The sequence below is a fragment of the Cavia porcellus genome, unplaced genomic scaffold (assembly GCF_034190915.1).
Source record: "Cavia porcellus strain 051 isolate PalLab524CR breed Dunkin Hartley unplaced genomic scaffold, mCavPor4.1 scaffold_24, whole genome shotgun sequence".
Classification (NCBI taxonomy): domain Eukaryota; kingdom Metazoa; phylum Chordata; class Mammalia; order Rodentia; family Caviidae; genus Cavia; species Cavia porcellus.
Window position 1 is genome coordinate 52,321,692 of NW_026947507.1, and position 21,159 is coordinate 52,342,850.

The following is a 21,159-nucleotide window of genomic DNA, read 5'->3' on the forward strand; positions in this document are numbered from 1 at the left end:
AACTTATACATTGTTTATTATGTGTTTACCTTAATAGTTGTAAATCAGACTTCTCCCCTTAACTTCAAAGAAGCTATTAAATGTTGCCCTGATGTTTCCTCCTAAAACTTAAAAATCAACATTTGCAGATGAAACTTTATCTTGCCTTGAAAATCTTCTTCTCTTAACTTTTCTACTGAGTTAACACTGCACCTCTGTGATTGGTCATCAGTGCTGAATATTTCCCTCAGTTTATACAAGTCCTCAAGCTGGGAATCTTGCCTGTCTAAAACAGAGGGCAAAATTCTGACACCTAAGTTCCTTTGCATTAGGAACACAGACCTGTGTGCTTGTTTGACCATTGAGACCTAATGTATTCTATATAAGCATCATGAAAATGTTGATATTTTGTAAAGCACCAATTATTCCTTGCTGAAACAGTGTTAGACTATGAGTTTATTTGATGAATTATCTTATCAACAGGCCTTGGACCTGTCATGCTCTCTAAATTGCATGACAAACAGTGACAACAGCAGGAATCAGGTATCACTGAGACTGTGCAACTGATCTTTCTCTGTGGGACTGAGGGTATCAGTTTGGACCAGAGCAGCATACCATTCATAATTTACTTTTTTCTCATCAAAGTTGGATTCAGGACAAATTTATAAACAAAAGAACACACTATTAGGAAAAATGAATGAATAGAATTCAAAAGATATTCTCACTTAATAAAGCAATTAAAGTAGTAAGAAATTGCCTTTGATGAACCTTTGGTCAGAAGCAACACCAGCTTTCCCGTGAAAGCCCCTGAGAGTTTTCCCAGAAGAGAATCCACATGACTGTCACTCTGCCTATTGTCCCATTACACTGAGGACTGTGCAAAATGAGAGCCCTGCAGCTTCTGCTCATTTCTGAAATGGAACAGGCTAGGGTCTCCATGAAACAGTACCCCAATGTCTTCAAAGATTAGTCTTGGAGCTCTAAACTGGCCTCTATTGTGAGGCTTTGAAATGAAAAAAATGATGGAAAAGACTGTCTAAAGAATTATTCTACTTGATGTGTAATAAACAGGAAGAAGGAAAAATTTAAATCTAAATCTATTTTTAAAAGAGGATAGAGAAATAGGGAAATTAGTATTAACTGAAGCTGGTTCTATGATATTTTCCCATTAAAAATATTTTCCCATTTCCAAGATGAGGAAATAGAGTCCTAGAAGTGAAATGCGTATTTCTAAAGCACAGAACTGATAAGTAGCAAAATTCTAATCAAGGCTATAGATGTGTAATTTTGAAAGTCATAATTTCTTTCATAAGCATCTCACTAGGTCCTATGGTTATCTTATTTTTAGTTTTTTATTTTTATTTTTTTGAAGCTCTAGCCCCAGTGAACAGTTTATTTCATTATTTGAAATGAAGGGCACTTGAAATTTAACCAGGGTTCAGAATTCTTGAAAACAGTAAATAATAATCAAGATAGTTGTATTTTTCTAATTTTTTTGAAAGTAGTAAAATACAACAAAACAAGACAGAATAAAGCCAACTGAGACCAGGTAGTGAAATAGGTATAGAACTTCACAGCAGATAACTGGGATAACAGTAATAGGTATCATAATATATTTTGTTTTCTTTACAATAGTTTTTCTTTCAATCACATATATCAAAATAAAATTAAACACAGAACATTATAGAGCTTATCAAAACAGAATATTGAATAGAGCAGTACCATTAATCAGAATAAAGCAAAACAATAATAAAAATATTTGCTTTCAAAGAGATGGTAGAAGGAAATTCCCTTTATTTGCTATAGTCAACCTCCCAAGAGATGCTCAGATTTCTGTTTCCCATTTGCTAATGGGTCCTAAGTTCCAACATGGCATGGATCTCAGAAGACACTGATGATTCTTCCCCTTGAAGGGCCGCAGTCTGCCACACCACAGCCGCTTACCAGGGAGGCAAGCTGCTTGCCTGGTTTCCCAGGATCCTAAGTTCCAACATGGTGTGGATCTCAAGAGACACTTGTCTTGTTTTTAGTTTTTCCCCAAACCTAAAAACCTTTAAAAATAATCACCAAGATTCATAAATTACCAATGAATCTGTCATTCTATGTATAAGGCAAATGAAAATTACTAAATGAATACTTGAAGCCATGTGGGGCCCAAGAAGAGAAAAATCAGCACCTACCAAGAATCAAGAATTGGCCATGCTGGGACTGGGAGGAGCTGCAAACAAGCAAGTAGCCAATCTTTCTGGTAAGCTGCATAAGCCATGTGGGGTCCAGGAAGAGAAAAGTGAGATAGCACTTCCCATGAGCCTACTGGTGCATAGGCTGAGAATCACTAACTCCCTGCTTCCCCCACACTCCCTAAGCAACAGGCTGTTTCAGAGGACAGGCTGAGTTGACAGCAATTGAGCTATAATACACAGCTAAATGCTTGTATTGCTTGGTTGACTTTGCAGGCCTCAGGCTGGCTGTCTGACCATCTATAGGGAGGATAACAGGGTGTAATGTATAGCAAACATGGGAGATGTCCTGCTATCTTGTTTTTGAAATTCAGTATTGTTCTCACTGTTTTGTTCTGATTAATTGTTTTGCTTTATTCAGTATTCTGTTTTGATTTGTTTTATTCTGGTTTGATTTTGCTATATCTAGAGGAATGGACACCTATTGTGAAGATAACAAGATATCCTATGTGGCCATTGTTGTTTTCCTAATATCCTGCTCTGAAGTTCTGTACCAATTTCACTGCTTTGTTTTAATTAGATTTATTCTGGTGTTTGTTGTTGTTGTGGTGTCTTATTTTCTTTCCAATAAAATTAAAAAATTTAAAAACAAAACAAAACAAGTATTTGTAAGCACTGCATCCATGAAGTCATTCATGACATAAATTATTAGTGGAGGCAAGCTTGAATTGATACTTTAAGGAAAATGTTGAATATATGTAGAATTTATTCAATGTTCCTGTTGTCTAAAACAATCCTTATTACAACACCTCCCCTTGAGTTTTACCACCTCAAGCAGATTTTGTGAAATGAGAACTGAAAGAAGCCAGACATTGTCACTGAATGAGATCTCACATGTTATCAGGTCAGATCATCCCTGGATAAATCTGATAAGGTGCTAACTAGAGAAATGGGGAGAGATAATCACAACTTTTGGAATGCTTGCACCATTCCCGTGGGTAAGAGGATTTCTCAGCAGCCCTGACCTCTGGCAGGACATGTGTACAGCACATTGCAGCAATGGCCTCCTAACAGGTGTTACAGCCATAGTCCAAGGCTGACACAACCCAGCCCACAGAAAAGCCATCTACTTCCCTGCCTGTGAAACATATTGATGCCCAGAAGCACTGCCACCCTGGAAAAGCCAGAAGCTTCATCTATGTAATGTCCGGAGTGATCTTGAGAGAATCGACTCCCCGTTTGTAATGTAACCCCCCCCCCCCGAGCTATAGAACAGAGCAGTAAGGAATGTTTCACTCCCTAAATCCTCCTTGAGATATCGGGGCAGGACAGGAAGGAATGCATCTGCTAGTCATTAACCACAAGATGGTCTGTCCTCTGTGAAGATAAAGATAAGTAAAGGAATGTGCTAGATTAGACTGGGACTCTCGGTCTCCATGGTTACTCAGCCCCAGACCCCTCGAATCAGCATCTGCCAAGTCCTGCGCCGTTCAAAATTAACCAATGCAATCTGCTTCTGTAAACCCGCTTGCTTCCCGCTTGTGCCCTTAAAAACCCTGCACAAATTCCCCTCGAGGCCCTCCGCACTCGTTTGCCTGGAGGACCCCATGCGCATGGAAATAAACTTTTTTCCCTCACCAAGAGTTGAGTCCTTGGGGTCTCTTTCCCTGCGGCGTTGGCCCTAACAATCTGTGTGTTTGTGTGTGTGAGTGCATGTGAGTATGGGTGTGTAACTTTAGTCCAGTACATGGTAATTCTGCCTATGTTATGTCAGTCCTACAGATTCTTTCTCATTTGTTTATCATATAAAGTGTTGCTTTTCTGTTTTTTAAATTTTGTCAGCACATACTTAGTCTACATGCAGTTTATGTTCATCTGGGGGAACAGGTACATGTGTATAACACAGCTTGCTTCTTTTTCCACTTTTAGTTACTTATTTTAGTTCTGTCTATTGGTACGTGTGTAGTATGTAATGTTCACACTGCTTGTGGGAAGTTGGTACCTTTCCATAACACATCTCAATTCCTTTTTCATATCCTTTCCTATCTCTCTTTTCCTGCTCCACCCATCTCTTGATCCTCTGCCTTTTTAATGTGTGGTTGCAGTACCAAATGTTTACATTCTTTGTGTAGAGTCCTTATGTGTACATAAAACATCCCAGCTACTTTCACCACCCTCTGGATCCCTGAATCTCTTGTTTCTGTTTTAAATCCACTTCCTCTTCCTACTCACTTCCTTCTCTCCATCTCTAAGTCTTCTTTGTTATTTTTGTTGTTATACTTCACTCATGCTTGTGACATATACTATTTATATCCATTGTGTTTATTCAGTTTCGATACCTGGCATTTAGATGCTTTGTACCATTAACATGTGATCCGGAACTTACTAAGAAATACAAGTGTCCCTTGGTCATTCAGCTATAAATAATCTGCATATCAGTGATCTTGCTGCCTTGCTGACCCAAAGGGGAAGGCAAACTCCTACCCTTTCTCATTGGAAGAATCTCATGTTTTGGTTAATTTCAGTTTACGGTTTATAAACTATTTGATCCATGTTGTTCTTCCATAATTACATCCATAAGAACCGAGACTAGGAGGTGGAAGAGTTATTGAGGATATTTCAGCTCGGCCTACAACTTTGACTCAGGACATCTGGGAAGATCAGTGTTAGGCAGTAAAGTCTAGCCCATAGGCACAGTTGCAACTAAAGCTAGTGGCTCGGTAGGACTATGTGGTTTTACTCAACTTAACCACCACAAATTTACCTTGAGTTATCAGTCACTCTCCACTGCAGGTGTTGGAGACCACTATAAAGCAGCTCTGAGCAGGATTTAAAATTAACTAATTGGCTTTCTATGTTTGTCTGCGAGTCTGTCCTATACCTAGATCCCTTTTCTGCTGATGAGAGCTGATTCATAGTAAGTGAAGCTCTATGAATCACTGAACCTGGGTGAGGTCTGTAGTGGCCTGTGAGGCCAGAGATACCTTAAAAGACAAGATAAGGCCACAGCTGAGAACACCTCGCTCAAACACCAATTAAGCAGATGGAGACTATAGCTACAGGGATCTCACTTCTGCAGTATCACTCCTACCATAACTGACATCATGGACATGAGACAGTTCTCTTAACTGGCATAATTTACTACTTCAAGAAGCCTTCAAAGTGACTCCCAAGGTCCGCATGTCATGCACTTTCCTCAGTTTCCCCACTCTTTGTTTGTTTGGACCTAATAAATATAGACAGTCCATAGAAGGCTTGGTCTTAGCCCTTAGAGTCTCAAAGTTGGCTAAAGGGTTTTGATCCTCCCTAAAATTATACCACTTGCCTCTTTTATTTAAGCCTTCGCAGTACATTCATTTGGGAGATTGAGGATCTAGGTCAGAATTCGATACAGGGACCTTTAGGCATGATGTAAACTCAAGATTTTAGCTGGCAACTCATGAGATCCACTGCATTATCTGTGTGACAAGAATCTTTCTGGACTGTCAAAGTTCATTTCCCCTTCTTCAGATAAAAAAAGAGGTCAGATGTTAGTAGAGATACAGTTTCTCCCACTAACCAAGATGAGCTACAGTGTCCAAATGAAGCAATGTCAACTTCAGAAAGCCTGAAAACTGGGAAAATGCAAGGTAAAGAATTCTATGGAAAATAATGCCAGGCAATTAATTTGTAATGCATGATTCAGGGTAGTGCTCGAGGCATAATAGAAGATACCCATGAATGTCTGCCCCATAAGCATGAATGAAGACAAAATATTAATAGTATAGTAGGAGGCTAGAGCGTGGCTATATGTCTGGAGAAGCTGGGCATGATCTACCAGTTGAGGAAACTTGTTTACAACAGGTGCAGAATGCCTGACATTGATCAATACCTGATCAATACCTGCTCAATGCCTGAGCCCTGTGCCTGGTACCAAACTTCTGACATGAAAGCGTGCGAACTTGGCAGCTAATAGTTAATCTCCTAGCACAACATCAAGTGATACCACCTTTATCAAATATCAAAGAAGACATAAAACATCAGCAGTGATTTATTTTGGAACCACTGTGCTTTTGTTCTTGAAATGGTCTGTTCTGTTTGCAGGATATCTCTTTTCTTCCAAGCACCCTTTTCTGCCTGAGCACTTCCTTTGAGCTTCCTATCCTTTTTGTTCTCTATTTCTTATTTCTACCCTAAAATACCTGCTAAATTTTTACAATCACCAATTGTCCTGACCAATCCATTGATCAAAACAAATTAGAACCTGAGAAACACTGCTGGTTCTGACTTCTTCTAATAACACATTTGGCGAGCCAGCCAGGAGTTAACAAGCAGGTAACAGGAAAGTTAGAAAGCAAGGCTGTTGCAGATGGTTATGTTTTTCTCTCTTTGAAACCTAGAGACTCAAGTTAAGAAGGACAAATTTGAAGATGGAATTGCTTTTTTGTTTTTTTTCTGTACTTTAGGAAAGCCTCTTTTCCTGGTATGGGCAAGGACTAAGAAGGAAGCACAGTGTGATAAAAATTAGTGGCAGCTGAGGGCTCCTTGATCCTTCCAATGGCTACAAGAGGCAAGCAGATAGAGCACAAAGCAGAAAGCCTGTGCAGCTGCAGGCTGAGCTCAGGGCTCAGTACCGCAGAGCCCGCTAGATAAAATCATGATCCCTTTACATCCTGGCCACTTGATGCAGTAGCAGAGAACTGGTGCCCTCAGGTAGGGTAGAGATGCTAGGCAGCAGTTTTGTACCCAAGGGATGACCTTTGAGAAAGGGGTATCACCATGGTTAGGGCTTCTGTTTCTCTTGGGGAATGGACAGGGCTGTTATGTAGGCAATTAAGGTCACCTTTGTACCTGAGCTGGCGCTGGAGCCATGGACACTGCTGACAGGCACACCTAGAGATAGTTAACTCCCAGGGCAGCTGGGAGTTACTACTTTAAAAATTTCCCCCACTTATTTAAAAGCAGCAAAAATGGCTGCAGCCTGTATAAAAACAGCATGAGCTGTTTAAAGGCACATATATGAGAACTATAGAGCAGATGGCTCTGTCACTTTCTACTGCTCTTCCTCCTTTGAAACTGTTGTCTTTCAAATAAGGCACTTGTTAAAAGTGAAACCCTTTCAACTAAGTCAGTTTATTCACTTTCCACAGAGTCTGTAAGACTGCAATCACAAGCAGTAACACCCAAATGACCCCCCACACACACACCGGATTGGGAGGCAGATTTATTTTACATGAATGAGCACTGATCAGGATCACTCCCAAGATATCAGGCCCTGAAGACCCAGAGAGGAAGTTTTTATGGAATTCAATGGGAGGCATAGAAGAAGAGCACTTGGCTGTGTTTGATTGTTTCTTCCAATATGCATCACAGTGACCAACTCTACATCACAGTGACTGGGCATTTCTAAGAGACAGAAATAACAGGATCTTGTAACAGGAAAGGTTACCAGAGCAATTAATGGAATGGAATCGTGGGGGGGGGGCACTTTCTGCTACAAGATCTTGAATTGGAAATACCCGATCTGCTTCTGTGAAGTGTTGGATGCTTGGATTGTTTGTGTAAGAAAGACACACAATGCTGACAAAATTAAACCAAGAAATGATTTTACCTAAAAATCTGGAGATATGAGAACATGTATTTAATTCAGGTATTTTCAAACTTCAGAATTTAATTTAACTACTTTATAATTAATTTCAAAAATAAAAATTCATGGATATGCCATCATTATTGTACAGTTGTAGATGACCAGATGATTCTGATTAAGTAATAATGCATTTATGCTCTGTAGTACATGAATGAGAGATTTCCACATTTCCACCAAAGCAATAGACCTCCTTTTATTTTTAATAAGTGAATATGATCTAATCTACTGATGAAAACTGCATTAAAGCTATTTTAAGTGTGCTTTTATTTGTAAGTTGTTATGCTTGTTATTCTAATCTGATGGTGAGGCTATTAACTTGCATGCACTGTAGATTTTAAAACTTGGATGAGAAAAACTGTATAATTACCCTGAGAGAATCGACTCCCCGTTTGTAATGTAACCCCCCTGAGCTATAGAACAGAGCTGCAAGGAATGTTTCACTCCCTAATTCCTCCTTGAGAAATCGGAGCAGGACAGGAAGGAATGCATCTGCTAGTCATTAACCACAAGATGTTCTGTCCTCTGTAAAGGTAAAGATAAGTAAAGGAATGTGCTGTTCAAACGAGACCGAGTTGTACCTGGCACTCTGAGATCAGATCAGGACCCTCAGTCTCCATGGTTACTCAGCCCCAGACCCCTCGAATCAGCATCTGCCAAGTCCTGCGCCGTTCAAAATTAACCAATGCGATCTGCTTCTGTAAACCTGCTTACTTCCCGCTTGTGCCCTTAAAAACCCTGCACAAATTCCCCTCGGGGCCCTCCGCACTCGTTTGCCTGGAGGACCCCATGCGCATGGAAATAAACTTTTTTCCCTCACCAAGAGTTGAGTCCTTGGGGTCTCCTTCCCTGCGGCGTCGGCCCTAACAACCCTACTGTTTTAAGCATTCTTGTGCTTCACTGGGAAAGGTAACTAAAACCTGTGGATGTTATCTGTGAAAGTGTAAAGTCTCTTTGGGAAATCAAAAGGCTGACTGTGAGGAAGAGGGACCGTCTCTCAGGTTCTCAGACCCTACCTTGTTCTCTATTCCTGAAGAACCATTAAAACCAGTCTTTACCCCCAGGAAGATAAATGGGCCTTAATATAGATAGTTAGAAAGGTGGTATTTAGAAAACAAATTATAGAGGTTGTGGCCGCTCCAGGAGAACCACCAGTGACTCCTGAGATCCACGCCATGTTGGAACTCGGCACTGGGAAACCAAGCAACCAGCTTGCCTCCCTGGTAAGCAGCAGTGGTGAGACAGTCTGAGGCCACGCCAGAGGGGGAACTACCAGCAACTCCTGAGATCTGTGCCATGTTGAAACTTAGGGTGCAGGGACACCAAGAAACCAGCTAGCCTCCCTGCTAAGCGGTAGTAAACCTACTGGCACATGGGCTGAGAATCAAACATCCCACAACCCCCGCACACCCCCTTAGCAATTGGGAGCCAGAGATCTGAGCATCTCTTGGGAGACTGACCATATGCAGTATAGCAAGTCAGGGGGATTTCCTTCTACCATCTCTTTGAAGGCAAATATTTTTACCACTATCTTACTTTATTCTGATTAATGGTATTGCTCTATTCAATATTCTGTTTTGATAATTTCCATTATGTTCTGTATTTCATTTTATTTTGCTATACCTGACTGAAAGAACAACTATTGTGAAGATAAGATATACTGTGATACCTATTACTGTGATCCCAGTAACCTGCTATGAAATTCTGTATCATTTTCACTACACTGTCTAAATTGGCTTTGTTCCATCTTGTTCTGTTGTATTTTACTGCCTTCAAAATAATAAAAAAAAAATTTTTTTTTTGTCTTTTTCCTTTTTATCGGTACCGGGGATCGAACTCACGACTGCCTGCTTTACAAGGCAGGCAAACGCTTTACAAGGCATGCTGCTGAGCTAAATCCCCAGCCTCCCAAAAAAAATGTTTAAAGAAAACAAATTGGTCGTTTCTCAGGCAACACAGTGGAGTACAACAAAAAGCCTTCATGGTTCTTTTCATGTGGGAAGATACACGACATGGGAAATGGTCACTTGAATTTGCACAAGATCTGGAATAGTAGTTTCCACCAGAAAGGTCTGATGAGCTAGCCCCCTCTGCACCTCTGCATAAAGCTCACTCCACCCAAAATAGCTGAAGAAGACCATCTGACCACAGGAGGGCTGTTCCTGAGAAACTCTGGAAGACTGGAGGCTCCTATTTGAAAAACAGGACCCAATTCTACTTTAAGGACACAGAGAGTCAAAATGACTCCCCCTCAAAAAAAAAAAAATGTTCCCTTTCTGTCACAGCTTGAATGGTCTCTGGTTGCCTATCCAATGTCTCTCTTCCAGTCCACCAAGCTCTGTTTCGTTAAGTTGAGAGCTCAGCAGAGCTCCGTGTGTAGATGATAACTAACTTCTTACTGCTTTCTAGTAGCTTCTCAGTCTGCCCAGTGAGCCACCTCAGCCAAAGCTAGTTGTCAAGTAGCTAATCCCCAGAGGTAGGGCTTCCAGCCCTTGTAGCATGAAGCAGCTTATGAAGGCAGAGTCCTTCACTTCCTCCACATCCTGTCCCATACTTATGGGGATTTATGTAGTAGGAGGCTAAGTCAGGACCACATGGCTGGAGCAGTTAGGCACAATGTAAATAAAGAGATTTTTTAACCAGGGAGCAGGATGGCAGTACCTGAGCCTGACAAGATCAGACCAACCCTGCACCCAGCACCAATCTCCCAGTATTAAAACACACTGAACGTGGCACCAGAGATCAACTTTCTGGCACAAGATCAAGTGGGCCTGCCTGCATCAACTACCAGGATGGTGGAGAAAGACAGCGGTTGACTTTGTGGCCATTGCTTTCTTGTTCTTTCAATGGTCCCTTCTGCCTGTGGAATACAACTTTTTCCTTCAAAGAGTCCTTTTCTCCCTGAGCACTCCTTTTAGGCTTCCCTTTTTTCTTTCCTTATTTCTGTCATAAAATAAATAATAATCTTTCACATTCACCATTGTCCTATTGGGCTAAGTAAGAACTTAGAAAGTACTGCTGGCCCCTGGGGCCTGAGATAGCAATCTCACAGACTCAAAGCTAGCACAAGGGGTATGTTATCCCTGAGGGAAAGATGCTTCTGCAAGACCTACTAAATATTCATATTGGTAAATAAAACTTAGATCAAGCTATTGCTTGGGCCTCAAGTCCTGTACTATGGCCCAAGTGAAGCAGATCAAACAAACAAAACAGTGGAGTCACTCATGTGAAACCACATTGTTATTTTATCTCCTGAGAAATCATAGGAGAGAGGTAACAGCCAAATTTTCTAAACATCAGTTTCAATGAAGGTGATGATGAAATCTTTGTTTTAATTCTTCAATATGTATATCCTGATATTAACCTGAACCATGTATTCCTCCTGCCTTACAAGAAAAGTCCATTAGAAATACCAATCCGTTTTCCTTCTTTTTTCTATTTTTTTGTTTTGTTTTGTTTTGTTTAGAAAGCCAACTCCCCCTCTTCAACTCATTTGAGCACTTCTTTGTTTCATGGAGGCAAATGTCGGGCTCTAGAATCACAGATACAGCCAGTTAAAACCTTTACATTTCTTTATCAACTTAGATGACGGCTCACCCCACATGTTATCAGGGTGGTAAAGATGGATTACTTGGTGGGGCTCTGAAGGACTTCTCAGGCCAGTGCCTCAGGCAGGCACATGCAGGTAAGTTAGAGCCAGCAATCCCACAACAACCACAGGACAGTGGCTCTGGCACGGGACAGGGTGCTCCCACTGATACAGGGGAAAGAGACTCCAGCCTACTCGAGGTCTGGTACAAGTTTGTGTTCTCCGAAATCAAAGAGTGAGTTTTAGGAACAATGGAGGCTAAGAGCAAAGTATATTTATTGAGAGAAAGAAAGCGGTCTGAGAGACAGAACAGGTCCCAAGTGGGTTGCGAAAGACTGCCTTTTCCAGGGTCATTTACAAAACAGAAGTAGGAGGTAAGGCAGGTCCAGCATTAGGAAACGATGGGAACTGGCAAGGTGGACATGAGGTGGGGCAGAACTACGGCCAGCCAGTAAAATTATAATTGCTCAGGTAAGATTGATTAAGTCAGGAACACATGAGGAGGCAGGCAGGCATGAATATAGAGCAGAGGCTCTTTCTGTAAGGGGTTAGATTAGTGGTTGCTTTTGGTTTCCTCAAGGTGAGAGAGACCTACTTAGAATATCAATCCGAGATGTTTTAATCTTAGGATATGGGTGCATTTGTTTGATTTTTTTTCCTGAAGTCTGGCCCACAGTGGGAGATGTCTGTCTTCCCCTAGAGTTGGTCTTCTGCACTGGTTTCTTCAAGGGCTCAGCCCTATCTGACTGCCTATAATATTTCTGCCCAACTCAGCTGCTTATAACACTACCATGGCTGTGAAGTTGGACATGAAGATAGAATTTGAAGCTATAGGAGAACCCGGTTCAATGGAACCAAGAGCCCTCTTCCAAATCATAGTGAGTACTCACATAAAAGCGTGTACTGTACATTCTTAGGTGTCTACCAACAATAATATTCACTTAATATAACCAATTTCATGAAATCAAAGATGGACATAACAGTTTTAATAGTTAAGTCAATGTTTTATGTCTTTGACAATTCTCCTATGATGTGCCATTTAATGTTTTCTAACAAGGGCAGGATCAATGTAGAATCACACATTGCAAGAAGCTTTTGTGCCTCCATATTCATCCCTGGAGACAGTTCCTCCATCAATTGCTTTGCTATTTTGAAGGATACATGCAAGCAATTCCTCTGAATATTACTGAATTTTAAGATAGGAGATGCCATCCTACCCAGATTGCTATAAAAATTATGCTATGTACCTCTCAGAGTATCAGGTCCAGAGCCACACAGTGACCATCTGGATTTGCTGATGTTAATTTTGATCATTGGTCAATGCATTCTCTCAGTTCTTTATTACATAGTTATTAATCTTCCCTGGCTATATTAAGCAAGCAAAGATGAGGAGGCACTTTGAATCTATGAAAATATTCCACTGTTTATTGAATTCATTCTCCACCATACTTTTGTGTCTGGCACCCATAGATTATTCTTGCCTAGTTATGTCAGTATTCTATTGGTATTGGAGGCAAAATGATACATAAGCTACAGTTTTATATGTATTTTGTCATTTTGTTGCTGTGAAGGTAGATGACACAGGGAAGATAGGTCCTCATCTGTATGCTCGCTGCAGTTCCACGTTAGACTGCTCACTTTCTCCCCCCCACATGACCAAGTATATTCAGAGAGGGCAGTTCTTGGGATCCATGGAACCCATCCATCCAGGACAGCCTTACTCTGGACTTTCTTTTTCCTGAACACCCTCCCACATTATCTCCATGATTCTCCCTTTCAGTTTTCTTGTTATCTGATGGGCTTTCATGTGTCATCAATGTGATGTCAGACACATTCTATGATATGAATATCAGCATTGAGGAAACAGACAGATGAAGAGGTGTGGCTAAACCATGTAGGGCGCCGCATTTCCAGTGCTTGCTTTTAGCTTTGTTTGGATGCTTCTCGCTGGCCATGATTTAGGTGGTGTGAACAAAGAAGCTGTGGAGAGCAGCTCTGTGTGGCCAGCACCCACAGTGCAGAGTGCAGGGGACATGCTGTGTTCTGAGACTGTGCTGTGGAAGTCTTGGGCTGCAGTTTGAGGATTCTGCACCTTATTCTGACAACTGAGTGCTGTATTATTTAGAGAATTGTCTCTGAATCAAGAAAACCTTATCTGTCATTAATGAAAATGCTATCAATTTGCTCTTGCAAGTGAGCTAATCTCCACCTGAGGAGCAGTAGGAACACAGAGAAACAGAACAACCTTCACCTGCCAACAATAAGCTCCGCTGCCCACTCCTTCCTCTCCCTTGTGGGTGGGAGGGCAGCACATAGTCGCAGCTGTCTGACCTCAGGGTGTGCACTAAGCTGCCATGGTCTCGCAGGGTGGTTTCTGAGCAGAGCTCCTTGGCAAATCAAGGTCCAGAACTTATGCTCCAACCCCTGAGCATGCAAAGGGACTTGAAGCGATGTCCGAGTTGGAGATTGAACATTGCACTGTAAGAATCACCAAACTGGATGCGGTGGCGCCTGCATGTATCCGGCAGTTTCAGATGCTGGAGGCAGGAGGATTACAACCTCAAGACGAGCCTGGGCAATTTAGACCCTTTCTCCATATCAGAAGGGCGGGCTGAGGCTCTAGCCTTACGGAGAAGGACTTGTCTAGCATGCAAGAGGCCCTGGGTGCAATCTTCAGTACTGAATAAGAGAATAAACACTGATAAGCACCCAGCCCGCAGCTGCGTTCTCATGAATGCCGCTTAGGCCACAGCCACCGTTTGAAGAAAGCAAGTCACAGCTCTCACTTTACAGATGAGGAAACTGAGGCCTGAAAAGATTCTATCTGAATGCTGGATGCTCTGTTGCTAAAATCATTGTTGCTCTTTTGACTCTCTTCCCAGTCGCATGGGGAGAGAATGAATCCAAGCAAAACTGCCCTTTTTCTTCTGTTTTAAGCCCTTGCATATGCCACATGGATACAATTGCAGCACTGCACCACTTGGATTAAAAAGCACAGCCACAGTGCTGCTTTTCACATTGACTTCGTCCATTTGGCACCAAAGTCACCATCTTGCAGTTTCAGATTCTATCCCGGAAGCCCATCTGCTTGTCCAGAGCCTTGAATTCAGCTCGTGGGTTGCACACACAGCCTCTTGCTTTGCTCGGGTCTTTAAAGTCAGTCCTGCTCTGGTGTCTCTCTGGTGACTCCCAGAGGTTTCCCAAGACCATTTTCCCTATTGGGCAAGTTGCTCGTTTTTTTTTTTTTTTTTTTTTTAATCAGTACCAGGGATCAAACTCACAACTGTGTGCTTGCATGGCAGGTGCTTATGCCGCTGAGCTAAATCCCCAGCCCGTAGTTGCTTTTCTCTTTGAGGCATCCTTAAGGCTGTTGTCCTTTTCCCCAGGAAGGCCTCATCCACTATCTGTTTATCATTTTACAGAAGAGGCAGTCTGGCCACACTCAGCTTACTTGTGTCACCAAGGCTAGGATGCAGGCACCCTGTGCTGTGACTTGTAGAACATGCAGCCTCTGGTCCCTGGCTGAGTCCCTGATTCTGGCCCATGTTCCCTGACACCCTTCAGGCCATGGAGAGCCTCTGCCTCCTAGCTACTCAGCAGGGCCACTTAGATTCTTATTTTGGTTCAGTTTTTTTTGAAACAAGTTCTCACTATGTAGTTCAAGCTAGCCTCAAACTCATGGCTATCCTGCCTCAGCCTCAGGAGTGCTGGGGTTACAGGCACGTGCCACTATGCCTGGCTCTGACCTAAGATTCTTGGACAACATGGGTTTGGCCTATGAAAGCTCTGCCAGCTCTCTTGAGATTGTACTGCCCGAGCCTCTGAGCTTTGCAGTGTGACAGGGACCAAGCTGTACAAGGGACCCTCAAGGACATCATATCTCAAAGAAGCCAGGTAGAGGAACAAGCCTCCAACTTTTGGCCCATCCTAAATTTCCTTGTAGCTGGTTGGCGCCTTACTTTATTTTGCTTTTCAAATGATTTAAAATTTATTTTGGGGTTGGGGAGATTCAATAGGGTGACTGAAAAATACGGTGAGTACTTAAATATTTTTAAAAATTTCTTAAGTAAAAGACACATGACCAAGAACAATGGATGAGAGCATTCAAAGTGAGAAGGGGTACCCTGAGGAGTATGAGGGGGGTTAATGGCAATCTTTCTCACTATAACAAATTTTTAAAAGTCGAATAGGCTATGCATGGTGGCCTGTGCCTATAATCCCAGCGCTTGGGAGATTGAGGCAGGAGGAGCACCATGAGTTTAAGGTTAGCCTGGGCTAACTTAGTCAGTTCAAGGCCAGCCTGAATCACATAGCAGGAGCCTGTCTCAGAAAGTGACCATATAGACAGTGAGACACACATGTCCCAGGAGTACATTTTCCCAAACCAGTCATCCCCTGTCACCTGTATTCAGACCCGGACATGGCATTGCTGCCCCCTGGTTCACAAGCCTTCCCTAGAACTTGGGTGGTGGGTGTTGTTCTCTTCCCTCTTGTCTGAATTGTGCCTGAGGTAAAGACGAATTTTTCCCTTACAGACAGTGCAGCCTAGCTTCCCAACGTGTGCCTGGAGACACAGCTCTTGCCTGCTCTGAAGAGGCCAAGTTAAATCGAGCACATTCACAATCTGTGTGCTTGGTGGGGAGCTGGTGGGCAGATGCATCTCAGGGTGGAAGGGACTCTGGAAGGATGCTGCCCCAGGGTGCCTCACCTCCCCAGTGGTAGGCCTGGGACTCATGCCCAGGCCTCCAACAGCCCTCCATTATTCCTGACTGTGTGAAGGTTCTGTAAATACTGTCCCGGGGCAGGAGGAGGGGCACCCAGAGAAGAGACCAGGAAGATTTCCTGGGTGTGCTGAGCAAGGACTTGGTGGCTGACTGGGAACTGGGGAAGTTCAGGGAGTCTTGCTCTCTCTCTACACACTGCTCTTTGGTTGCTTCCGGAAACAGCCTCTAACAGCTCCCTGTGAATCTTTCCCAAATTGTGTCCTGGGTACCTAAGATACTAACTCGTATACGCACTTCTGATATCTTCCATTTTTAGGGAAACAGTTTCTTTGACATCTGTGGCACGCTGACATAGAATAGAATGTATTCCATAATTTTGATGGCACTGTGTCTTTATAGACTTGGTTTTTGGTGGATTCTGTGTTAAAAAGCAAGAGCTAAACCAGATGCGGTGGTGTACATCAATCAACTCAGCACTTAGGAAGCTTGAGGTAGGAAGAGCACCTCAAGTTTGAGGCCCGCTTGGGCTACACAGTGAGTGTAGCCAGCCTGAACTACATGGGGAGACTCTCCCCCCACCAAATGCAAGAACTGTATAAAAACTGATGGGCAACAGGAAATGAGAGTAGTTGTTGCAATATGATTCTAAGGTTTGGGAAATCAAGCAGTCTTTAACAAGTGTACACCTCCAATTAGAAAGCAAAAACACTCATGAAAAATGAAATAAAACTATAAATTCCTTTCAATTTATGTGTATTGTAAAGAACTTAAAAAAAATTCGGATGTGGAAACTTTGGTTGTTTGGACTTATGAAATAATCAGATTGTCTAGATATTTCTTTGGGCCTCAGGGCCATGTGAACCTTTGCCTTAGGCCTAACATGCCTTGAGATCCTGTTTTTCAAGTTACTTTGGCATCAGCCATGCAGACATGGTGTGTCAGCTGGCTGTCCGGCCTATGAGTGGAGTCCAGGGTGATTTTCTTCAGCAAAGGAAGCTTAGTCTCAGAGTAGCTGGTGGAGTTCATCTGAGTAAAAGCCCGCCTGGAGGTCCTGGGGACTGGCGCTGATGTGGTGAGTAGAGCTCTTTTCAGGGTTAACAAAAAACAGTTTTGAAACTGGGTAGCCCTTTGCAAGGCCCTGTAAGGGAAGAACCAAGAACTTTAGATCTACTGTGTCTACCCCTGAAACTAGCTCATTCCAACCAGCTTTGACTCCAAAGACACGAAATGGGGATTTCCCCTTCCCGATGAATAGGAAGCCAAGGATGTGAAGTCCTCCTAGGAATGGGAGCCTTCTGGGTACACATGACCCTGTCTGAGAAGGAAGCTGGGAGCCAGAACCGCCAGAACCCTATTGCGTCTTCTCCTGCAAAGGACATGAGAAGCGACAGGAGAGGGCTTTGGTGTCTGGAGTGGAGGGGGGGTGGTTTGAATTCAGTTGCCACCACCCACTGGTTCTGTGATCCGGGAGTGACAATCGCCTCTAGGAGCCACTGCGGCCATGTGAGGATGTGGTGAGGTGTCACAGGCAGCAGTGCCTGGCCAGCAGCAGGCCCCCACCTGAACTCCTGTCCCTCGCCTTCCTCTGCTCCCGAGCAGCTCTCACGAAGCCTTGGGGCTGCAGTGGAGAGATGCTGCTGGGAGTTTCCTCTGTGTGTGGTGAGCTTGGTAAATGCACTTATACAGCAAGCCACTGTCTGCCAGAGATGCAAAGCAGATGGAACCTGGTGTCCTGTTTTGGTTCAGTGGCCCACTCAGGGTCTATTTTCAGGGGTCCTTCATTTCCCATAGATGAAAATCTAAACTCCATATCCCAGTACTTGACTTTTCCCCCAGTCTGGCCTCAAGCTAAGCCTCCAACACTCTGTCCTACTGGGATCCAAGGCAGACTCTCTTCTAACCCAACTGGTCTGCCCTTAATGAGCACTGCAGCCCCAAATCCCATGTATCCCTCAAGGCCAGGCCATCCTTTGCATGGCACATGTCTGCCATTGACCCCAGCCCCGAGAGACTCAAATCCTCCCAGCTCCTGTCACAGCCATTTGTCCCACACACCAGGTCTTAACCACAGGCTGCCTTCTTCGTTCTGTAAGGCTGAGGGAGTTTGTTTTTCCTTCCTGCTGCCTTGAAAGTTCCGTGTGGTGTCATGGAAACAGCATGGGGCTGAAAGCAGAGAGTTGGCTTTTTTCTAACTCACTGCTTAACCCAGACAAATAGCTTTCTGCTCCACTTTTAACTCTGAGGTGAGACACTGGGATAGAAAAGTCTGAAATTCCTGAGGATGAGGATCCTCCCTCCACAGGGCCTAGCGGGATGATGTGTATAGGATGTTGTTAACAAACATCCAAATTCTTGTTGATCAATTACACAATGCACTAGTCAGGCACTGAAGAGTCAAATGACAGGTAGGGCCAGGAACACACGGGGTGGAGGTCCAGATGTGCTTGTTCACTTGAGGAAGGCGCTGAGGGGTCAGGGCATTCTGGGCGATGGCTACTCGGGCTCCCCACTCTGCCATTTGGCCGTCCCCTGACCCCCCCCCCCAGGTCTCTCTAGGTGACCTTGAAGTCAGGCGTTAAGCTTTACCCGGCTGCAGTGTGTTGCTGTGTGTGAATCAGGAAGAACGCAGCAGCATAGTGACAGCACCCAGTGATTGGTCTGATTCCTTTATTAGGTGTCAAGCACTGTTCTGAACTACACTCACTTCTTTAATCTGCAGAACATCTCCCCGAGTTTACTTGTCATCCTTGGAATCCAGTGAAGGCAAAGGACTGGCCCAAGATAACAGGTAGGAGGATTAGCCAGGCTGCAATTCAGCAGACTCTGCTGCACAGCCCTCTTGAAAGAACCACACGAAATCACTGCTCTTGCAGCGCTCAGGCAAGGCCACGCATTTCCTGGTGATGGGCAGATGCCTCCACCAGGGAGAGGGGCAGATGGAGGGTCATGTGATCCTCTGCTGCAGAAAGGGCTCAGGGTAGAGGAGCCCCTGGCAACGAAGAGAGGGCCAGGCACAGTGGTACACAACTGTAATCCCTGCTACTTGGGAGGTTGAGGCAGAAGAATTGCAAATTTGAGCCCAGTCGGACAAATTAGCAAAAACCCGCCTCCAACAATGGGGCAAAGGCTCAGTTCCACCCGGGACTTGAGGGGCGGGCCGCACCGTGCAGGCTGGGCTGCGCACAGGCGGCAGGAAGGCGGCGCGATTATGCAGCAGGGATGCTCCGCCCGGGACCGAAGAGGATGTAGGATTCAGCAGGCACAGGCCGGAAACTTCAGCACTACGATCTGCGTTCGGAGGAGCAAGCTCCGCAGGCAAGCGCCAAGGCCCAGTGCCAGGCGCCTGGCGGGCGGGAGGAGGAGGGGGCGGGGCCAGCCGGGTCCTTGACAGGAGGCGCGCCAAGCCCCGCCCCTCTCTGCTCCGCTGTGGCTCAGGCCCCGCCCACGAAGCGGGTCACGTGCACGCCACGCACTATTCTGCGGCGTGCACCCCAAGGGAGGAGGCACGAGGGCTGGCGGAAGACTCTGCATCTGGACGGGGGTCAGGGCGAGGACTGTAGCGAAGGGCGGGGTCTATTCCTAGGGCTGGCGCCGGAAAACGGGCCAAGGGGCCGGTCCTACTGGCTGGGGGTACTGGCGGCTTGTTTACTCCTGGGGTTTGAAGGGGGATGTGGAAGGAGAGCGCGAAAACGCGGGCCGGAACACCGAGCCGCAGGAGCAGGATCGAGGAGGGGAGCAGGGGCTGCAGCGTTCCAGGAAGGGTCTGGCGCAGGACAGTTTTGCTTTTTTTCTCCTTTCTTTTTTGTAAATTAAAAACTAAATTTGCTAGCTTGCTCAATGCCCCCTACTTCTCTGGGCCTTCCCTGCCCTGCAGACACTCACGCAGGCGTGCCCTGCAGCTGGTGAAGGGTGCACGCTCGCCTGCCTATCGGGCTGTGGAGTCGTGCTTACCTGGACGCCGCCTTAGCGAGGGCATGCTGGGCGCGTGTTGCTCCCCCGTGGGTCTGGGCCTTCTCCTTAATCCAGGAAATGATTCATTGGCTGCCTCGTCATCCAGTTTGCACGGCTGCATGTGGCCACAGCTACACAAATAAGTTCCCTTTCGCCTATGTTCTGGACTATGCAGCCTCTTGAACTTCGTTTTCTAATACATGGTGCGCGAAGAACTTGTAAATGTGAGGCTCTGGCTACACCGAAAAAAGTTAGAAAAGAGACGTCTAAATCTGCGTCTGCGATCTGTGCAAGTATTAGTAGCTGTCATGTAACCCTTTTGCATGCGAGGGCTCGAGGCTCTCAAAGGAGGATGGTTTGCCAGAAGTCACCCAGCTGGTGAGGGGGCGCGGGAGCTCTAGTTGCAAAATTATGATGGACACACGAGTTTCTCCGCCCACTGTCCTTTCTTAAAGAACCTCAGTCTTTTATCCCAACGTTTTTATTTGGTCTCATAATCATAATTTCCTGCCCTTCTGGTATCACCAGCCCAAAGGTTGGGTCTTTTAACGAAGCGGAAACAGTAACAGTCGTTCCCTGAAACTAACATGATTGTTGGGAGAGAAAATTGTGTTTTCTGCTGGTTTTGGAAAGTTGGGATTTCATAGCTGGGAGCTGACAGCAACCGGGCTTCTCAAGACTGTGAAGGAAGCACTTTTTTTTTTTTTTTTTTTTTTTGCGCGGCGGGGAGCGCTTTTGAAATAGAAAAAAAAGAGAGAGAGAGAGAGAGAGAGAGAGAGAGAGAGAGAGAGAGAGAGACTAAGGAGAAGCTCCTGGATTGCCAGTTAAGCCAACCAGTTCTCTCTCTGTCTCTCTGTCTCTGTCTCTGTATTGGTCAGGGTTTTACTAGAGAGAACAGATATAACCCGGAATATACAGAAACAACAAGATTGGGTTACGATAGTCAGTCACAGAGTCCGATGATGAAGCGTGCAGAGGGTGTCTATGCACTGGAGGCTGAAGGGTTCAATCCAAGATCTCTGGAGTTCACCCTAGTGTCTTGTGCAAGTCCACACCAGCAGGCTGATGGGTCTGCGACAGAAGGCCGAAGGCTCTGTGATGAAAAGCTGAAGA

The 21,159-nt window shown here is 44.6% G+C and overlaps 1 protein-coding gene across 1 annotated transcript in view; it reads right to left on the minus strand.

Annotated features, from left to right (window-relative positions):
• The window catches only part of Echdc1 (ethylmalonyl-CoA decarboxylase 1), a 98,490-nt gene extending 78,058 nt beyond the window's left edge, over positions 1-20,432 (minus strand). Inside the window, exon 1 of the mRNA XM_023561464.2 lies at positions 20,047-20,432. The gene's annotated coding sequence lies outside the window, so the exon portion shown is untranslated. The remainder of the gene's footprint in view (positions 1-20,046) is intronic.
• Positions 20,433-21,159: the final 727 nt, after the last annotated feature.